Source organism: Hydra vulgaris, chromosome 12 (assembly GCF_038396675.1).
Source record: "Hydra vulgaris chromosome 12, alternate assembly HydraT2T_AEP".
NCBI lineage: Eukaryota > Metazoa > Cnidaria > Hydrozoa > Anthoathecata > Hydridae > Hydra > Hydra vulgaris.
The window spans coordinates 21,715,001-21,724,148 of NC_088931.1; positions in this window are offsets into that span (position 1 = coordinate 21,715,001).

Here is a 9,148-nt window from a genome sequence, read left to right on the forward strand (position 1 = left end):
TTAGAGTGACTATTAGACTACATAAGAAAAAAAAAATTTTATAGTTCCAAATAAAAGCTTAGAATTTAAAAATATAGCCATGCTTTTTTTTAAAAAATATAGACTAAAATCGAAGTAGAACGAAAATAGAAGTAAAAGTACTGATTTTATTTTTAATCTAAAATTCATACAAACACTGCAATTTCATTAATCGATACTTTGACTATTCGAAAATAAAAACGTGGTTGAAATAAATATAATATTAATTTACAGTGGGTTGCTAAACTATTAGAGATAGTAAGAAATCCGCATAAAATCTGACTTTAAATGACTAATTATCAATAAAAAATAAATAAAAAATGAATAATTTTTAAATGTTTTCTTGCCGAATTTTGACTACAGGTAATATTATTAACTATATTATTCAAAAGCAACACTTATACTTTATTAAACGTCAAAAATTAGAGTTTTTGTACTCCGTTGACTAATTAAATAAAAACGTTGTTTTGGAATGATCTATATTTTTTACCTTAAAAACTCATCTATCGAATTTTGTCAATAAAACTTCAACTTTTTGTAAAATTAATTTTAGTTGTTTAATTTATTTTTAAAAACTGAAAAACGAATAAAAGGATCAAAATTAGATAGAACTATTTTTTTCCAAAGGTAAAGTGCTCGATAATAAATACAAAATTTGTTAAATTTTGTTCTACAAAATGGTTCATTTAGCAAATCTTTATTTCTTAGTGAGTATTTATTAGTAAGTTTCAATGTAAAAAGGTCGTTAAAAACAGGTAGGGATAAATTGTTTTTCCACATATAAGTAAAACATTAAAGATGTTAAGTTTGTAGACATTTTATTTCATCAAAGAAATGTTTTGAATGTGAAGAGCGATCCACATAATTAATTACGCAAATTACATGTTTCTGTCGGCGATATAGACGTTGTTGTTATTATTTAATTATTAATCAATAATACAATATTTATACCGATCGTGTTTATTATGATTACGAACACGGTTGCTAAAGGTAATCTTTAAAATTTTAATTACAACACCAGTTTTGGTTCAACCCCCTCCTGTTATAACTAACAAATATAGTGTGAAAGTTTTAAGTTAAAAGCTAATGTTAATCTTGAAATATCTTGATTTAATGTTGATAAAATCATAAACCCGACAAATTTAGATTTAAAAGTTAAATTGACACAATAATTATGATTTCATTATTTTTAATTGTTTTTGTTTTGAATACCGTAAAACTCCTAAATTCCGGATGATTTTAATAAAAAGTTTCATAACTCGCTTATTTATAACGATTTTATTAAACATTTTCTTAATTAATAAACGTCCAAACAAGACAAGTCGAAAAATATATTAAAAAAAACTACATTAAGTATTGCAATCATGATAAATTTCAATTTAAAATCTTTCATGATTGCAATTTGAATTTCAAATTGATTTTAAATTAACAAAAGAAAAGAAAAAATAACTTGCAATTTGCAAAAGTTATTTTTTGCAACGAAAAAAGTTAAAAAAGTAAAAACACTATTTAGTGCAAATTATTTTAATGAAAACATTTGTATTGATTGAAAAAAATAAAAAAGTAAATTAGCCACTACCAAAAAAAAAAAACTAGACACTTAAATACAGGTGAATTTGCTTAAAGGCTTTGATACTTTAAATAATGCCGTTCAACAAATTGGAAAATACATAAACAAATTAGATAAATATGCTCAGAGTTCAATTGACACCAGCTCTATGTAAAAAAGTTCAAAAAGGTGACAGAACAAAAAGACCAGCTAACTACAATATGACTTCGGCGGATGGCATAACTTTCAATGAAATTGAACAAGCAACAACAAGAACAACAACAAAATTAGACAAACAAGTTGCAAAGAAATTGGCTAGAGAGCTAAAAAAGATTGCCGCTGCTACTCAAAAGCGGAATATGCACAGAAAAAAAAATGTTTAAACAAAGTCAGTCGACTAAACCACCAGGTAAAAAAAATCGAAAACTAAAGAATCAATCAGAAGACCCACATTTACCTCAAGCTTCAAGCTTCTTTTGTTGATAGATTAACTTAATTAATTTACTGTTAGTATTAATTGTGTGTGTAGTTTTATATTTTATATGCGTATAAAATAAAAATTACAAAAATAAAGTTTAAATAAAATAAGTTTATATCTTTCGATTTGTCTTGTTATGAAGTTTATTTATTTAAAAAAGTTATTTCGACATCTTTGATAATTTAAATTCGAAACCATCCGGAGCAAAGGGGTTTTACGGTAAAGTGATAGTCTTCAAAGTTTTTAATTTTTGATGCCATAAACAAGAACTTGAAGTACAAGATAGTAATAGTACTAAACAAAATTCTTTTTTTTATAATTTTCATATTTTATTTACTGATTACTAAAATTTCTAAAACAAAACAATGTTATTATTAGAAAAAGATTTTATAGTGTAACAACATATATGTAAACAAACTTGCTTGAAAATAAACTTTTAATAATATTAATATAGAAAGAACACACAGATAGGGTAAAAAAAAAGAAAAAGACAAGACGAGAACCATAGTTGTTAAACTGCTTATAAAAACAAAGTAAAAGCGTCACAGGCTGCAAGTAAACTTAAATAATCGGAAATCTATTTAAATTAGGATTTCTTCAATAAATAACTCAAAATAGGAAAAAAAAAAAATTCTAAACGAAATTTAAATGCACAAAAGTTATGGTAAGTGTTTAGTAATTAATTAGGATAAACTTATTGCAAAAAAATATAGGAAAAGCAAAGCATTCCTTGAAAGTATTTAAAAAAAATTTAGGAAAAGCAAAGCATTTCTTGAAAGTATTTTAAAAAAATATAGGAAAAGCAAAGCATTCCTTGAAAGTATTTAAAAAAAATATAGGAAAAGTAAAGCATTCCTTGAAAGTATTTTAAAAAAATATAGGAAAAGCAAAGCATTCCTTGAAAGTATTTAAAAAAACCAACCGTAACTACTTACTCGTTTTTTATCTTACTTTTTTATTATCTTTACTAATGAATCAAAACATAACTTTTTTAAAACTTTGAATTTAAATCGTTTGTAATTCAAATGCAATATTAAGAACAAAATAATACCCAATCTATCAGTAACCTTTTCATTAGTAAAATATATTGGATTGGTCAGAATTTTTATCTAATAGTATTGACGTAATATTTTGTCAAGTGGTTTACTGTGGCATGTGGTGTTGGAAAGTAAGTATCTAAGTATCCATTGAACAAATGGGTACTCACATTTTTTCAAAAAACATAAAAAAACATTTTCTAAAAGTCATTCTTATAATACTATTGGACAAAAATTCTGATCAATCCAATATATTTTACTGATGAAAACGTTGCTGATAGATTGAATATTATTTTGTTCATTAAATATTAAAAGAAATGATTTTTAGAATTGTTTACGACACAACGTTTTTTCGAATCAATTTTTAAAACGTTTTTAAAAAACATTATTATTCTTAACAATCAAATAAACGCCAAAACGAAAAGCAAAAGGTCTGGTGTATAATTAAGGAAGTTATTAATAACTTCCTTAATTTTTTCCAATATATTAGAAAAAAAAATAGTTATGACATCTTATAGTTATCACAATTGTGCCATTTTATTTTCTCATCTGTAAGGTTCTCCACAAAATAGAAATGTGTACCTCCAACATGTGTTACCTGCAGTTAAATCATAACAGTGAAGAAAGTTGTGAAAATGGTAAAAACCCCAAAAAAGAACATCAGTGTTGGAGTGTTGGAAGAAATTATCTCACAACATATAGCAAAAATCGGATCAACAATATTGTGGTACTCTCATATATTTAAGATCACATCTTCCTGGTCAACTCTCTTGGAGCGTTCAGCTTAGATTACTCTAAGATTGATGTCATTTGTGTTATCAATATCATTGATTGATGTGTTGAGTCTTGTTCTTCACAACCATTAAAAAGAAGTAACACGTAGTGCGAATCTTTAAATGTTTCACTCTTGCAGATAAGATATTTGCCAGAAAACCTTTGAGATCAAGCTACTTAATAGATTTAATCCGTAAAAAACTTTAAAATAGTCAGCAGTATTTATTCATAAAATTGTATATCTGAGGTTTTCCAATGCTGAGAAGCTGGTTCAAATATTCTATCAATCAGCTGCCCATGACAGCTGGTTGATAGAATACTTTACAGGAAACAGAAGCTTTCTGGTATTAGTGTATGACTTCCTCTTTTTTCCTTTATTTGCATCTATTCTGACAGGACTAGTGATCGACCGAAACCGAAATTTGAGCAGAAACCGAAAGTACCGAAATTTCGGTTCAGTGAAGCCGTAGCCGAAACCGAAACCGAAACCGAAATTTCGGCCGAAATTTGAAAATGATTGTTTAAAATCCCTGAACCTTTTATGATCACCGAATTAAAGCAAAAAAAAACTATTTTACATATATCTAGCCAATCACCATGTATCATAGATTGATAAAAACTCTAATATGTCAAGACATTTCAATAATTAAAGGTAATAATTGAAGTATTTTCTCTGCGAAATACATATTTTTTCATGTTTTCTGGAAAAAGTCTGTTTCTTTCATTTGAAAGAATTTCTCCAGCAGTTAAAAACAACCTTTTAACTTCGGCAGATGTTGGTGGAGTTCTAAGGAATCTCTTTGCTACTTTTGCCAAACCAAACTTTGCTTTTAATGTTGTTTTCTAATATAAATCTATGAAACTTTTTATTTTGTTGTTATTTAGGTGCCCCAAGAAGACCTATAGGTCTTGTCACAGAGCACCGCGGAAGTGCATTTAACCAGGAAGTTCACGCCTCCTTCATTACCGTGACGCAAAAATATATTCGAAGCTCGTTTTGAGGCTGTATCTCCTGCTTTAAAGGCAAGCGCTCTAACCACTGCGCCACAGTCGCACAAGAAACTTCAGACCTTCTTTGAACTTTGAATCAATTTTTGAGATTTATAGGACTGCCGGTAGTTGTATTGCTTTTTCAGTTAAGAGATTTTTTAGAGTAAACCACTTCTTAAATGTGATGAAAGTCCGCTAAGTGATTGTAGTTTTGGATTGTGCAATCCACGAGATATTTTCAAATTGCAAGTTCCGTATTTGAAATCACTAACTGTCACGGTAAAATGATTCCATAAACCAGTTTTTTATCAATTATTTTCCATTGTAAAATTTAGCACTGAGAAACTTTTGATGAAACTATTGGTTTGGGTTGCTTTACTTAAATGTTAATTCATTTTAAGAATGATTTGAGAATAGTAACTTAAAACTATTATGTCACGTGATTTCAATTAAAATTTATACAATTGTTATAATTAAAAATTGATTTACTAACAAACAATCACAATTAGAAATCGTCATGATCCCACTCTAAATTAAAACTTAAAAAAAATCTTATAAAAGTTTCGGTTCATTTCGGTTGCGGTTTGAACCGAAATTTCGGCCGAAACAGGAAAAGTAAAAAAATTATTAAAGCAGAAATTTCGGTTTCGGCCGAAGCCGAAAGTTTCCGTTCACTAGACTGGACGACTAATGTTAGCCACTTTTTAATTAACCAAAGATGACTTTAATTGGCATGTGACATGTTTTTTTTTTATAAGAGAGTTATACGTTTATAAACATATAAGACTACTTATATGTTATATACTTTGGTCAACATATAAGACTAAGGTTTATGTGTTTAAAAGTTAAGCGTATGATAAACATTTTGTTGAGTGTTACTTTAAATCAGACATGTTTATGAGCGAAATGCTGAAATTGTCGTTGGTGTTTATTTGATGCATGAAAACCATTTAATGAAGTTATTGCGTAGCAAAACAAAAATATTCGTATACAAGTATAGATTTTTTTCTTGCCCACAAGGCTTTCACGGTTTTGTAAACTTCAGCATAATTATGAGCCTCTTAAAAAATTTTAAATAAGCGTACCCAAAACTGTTACAAAAACTCAATATTTATATAAAATGCATTACACTAATAATAATATTATTCACCTTATTCATCAGTAAATGTTCTAAAAAACAAAAAATTGAGAAGAATCTCCTAAGAAATTAAAAAGCATTGACAACAAAACAATATTAATTTTCAAAAGATTTCGTTTTTTTAAATTTTACAGAAATCCTTTTTTGACAATTTGATTTTTTGTTTATTAATAGCTTCAGTGGACTTCAGAGAATGGCAAAAATTTGAGAAATGTCCTCAAAAAGGAAAAAAAAAATAACTATTTCTGGTACACCCTTTTGCTAAGCTCTACTCTAAATTACGCATATTTTTGAGCACAAATCTATATACGGGAATTTTAAAACGTGTTTACTTGGTGCATGAAAACCATTTGATGGAGTTGTTTTTTATTATGTATCAGATTCGAAGAAAGTTTATTTGTCTTTTTTACAAGCTTTACGAGAAAGCTTTTTTGTAAGCTTAAGCATATTTCCAGTCCTGTCGATACTTTTTATCTAAACATATCCGAGCCCGTTTCAAAATTCAATATGCTTTTAAAAAGTCATAATAACACCATTCAACTTAGGCGTTATTATTAACTTCATTAAAAACAAAATAAAAGATAAAAATAAATTTCATTACATTATAATCCAACATTGATGTAACGGACATTTACTTTCGAAAAAATTAATTTTTTCAAATTTTAAAGCTATTAGAAACATTTATTTCGTCATTTATAAACATTTTACAACGATCTTGTTGTACAATTTTTATCAATAAAATTTAAATAAAAATTAATAACGACAGTAGCAAGTAGAAGACAGAAGTCTTGTCACCAAGCCCCTATAGTAAGCGTAAAATATTTTTTACATAGTTCTCATTATATAAATTTACAAATACTCATTATATAAAACAAGATAATACATAATTACAGCAAGAGTACGACAAATTGCAAAAAATAAATAAATACATACTGTAAGAAATATTACAAGATTTTTTTTTTTTTTTCATTTAAAAATACAAAAATATGTTTGTGTCTGTTAATTCAAGTAAATACTGTTTAACTATATTTTTTAAACAATTTATTGAAGTTATACTTTTCATATTTTCATTAAGAACTATGTTCCACAGACGAGGCCCTCTATATGAAATTGAGTAATCAGATGTTTTAAGAGTTGACTTATGTAAATTAAAATTATGGATAGAGCACCTTGTTAAGTATTTATGATTTATTTTTAGAAATCGGTTATTAAAGGATTTTGGAAGCATGTCATTTTGATATTTAAACATGAATAACAAGTTTTGGAACACGTTTAACTCATAGACATTAAGAGCTTTTATTTCCCGGAGTAACGTCTTGGAGTGGGCGTATTTATGCACATTACATATAATTTTTCTGGCTTGTGTTTGCCTAATATATATATATATTTTTTAATGCTGAACGGCAAGTACTTGCCCAAGCAATATTACAATAGCTTATGTAGCTATGGATAAAAGAGTATTATAAATGTATTAAACATTTTTTACTTAGTAGGTGTTTTGTTTTATGCATAATGCCTATAGTTTTAGAAATTTTGTTTTCAACTAGCGTAATATGATTTTTCCAATTGAGATGTTCATCAAATATAATTCCTAAAATTTTAAGTGATGAAACTCTGTTTACTATATTGTTATTTATTATTAGCTGAGGAAGTTGCAGAGGCAAGTCGTCGGATTTAGATTGATGATGAAATAAAATGTACTTAGTTTTACTGATATTCAAAGAGAGTTTGTTTGATTTAAACCAGTCATTTATGTTTTTTAGCTTATGATTTACTGTAAAGAAAATTGTTTTTGTATTGGAATGGGTATAAAAAAGATTAGTGTCATCAGCGAAAAGAACAAAATTAAGCATGTTTAAAGATAGATAAATATCATTTACGTAAACCAGAAATAGTAAGGGCCCAAGAATAGAGTCTTGAGGAACTCCGCAGCTTATTGTTTCTAACTTTGTACACATTGAATCATAAGATATTCTTTGTTTTCTATTTTTAAGGTAACTTTGCAGCCATTTTAAGTTGCTATTTATAACTCCATATGTTTCTAGTTTGTACAAGAGAATTTTATGATCAACAGTGTCAAAGGCTTTTGATAAGTCAATGAACAACCCGAGAGTATAACTTTTTTTAGCAAACCCATCCAGAATTTGACTAGCTAAATCAGTTACTGCATGATGTGTTGAATGCTCTTTTCGAAAACCAAGCTGTTTGCAGTATAAGATCTTATGTTTTTCAAGATAACTATACAGTCTGTTATACATAATACGCTCAAGCAACTTTGAAAAACAAGAAAGGATAGATATAGGTCTGTAGTTAGATGGTATAGAATCGTCGCCATTTTTGTATACACTCTTGCTATTTTTAATTGACAAGGAAAAATACCAATTGTTATTGAAAGATTGAAAATAAACAAAAGAGGTAATTTAATAACATCAAAAACAGCTTTTAGAACATTAACATTAATATCATCAAAACCGGCACTTTTATTTACTTTAAGCGCATTAAAGGAAGCCTGAAGTTCATTTAGAGACAGTTCCGACTCATCCATTACATAGTGTTTTTTTTTAAATAGGATTGAAATGTTTTATTTCCAGGAGTTATATCTGCTGCTAATTTTTTTCCTATGCTTATAAAAAATTTGTTGAAGTTTTCAGCTATTTCTTTCTTATCAAATATTTGTTTGTTCAAGGTTAGCTTTCTATTTGGAATAGTGGTGTTTTTTTGTAATTGTTTTTTCCCTGTAACTTCTTTAATTACTTCCCATGTCTTTTTACTATTTCCGATTGAATGTTCTAAGAGGTTAGAATAATAATTTTTTTTAATTTGCTTTTTTATTCTTTCAAAACAATTTTTATACTTTTTGTATTTGATTTCATTGTTATAAGTTTTATTTTTTTTAAAGTTTTCATACAACCTTTGTTTTTTTCTGGATGATTTTTTAAGACCATTTGTCATCCACGGATTATCAAAGTTTTTGGAATTAGTTGTTTTTTTAATTTTTGGAAAGGATCTTTCGTATTGTTTAGAAAACAAACCTAAAAATAAGTTGTATACATCATTAGCATCATTGCACTCAGTTAAAAGATTCCAATCAATTTCTGTTAATAATTCTCGAAATTTTATAATAGATTGGTTTTTTATTCGTCTTAGATATGTTGCGAATAAGT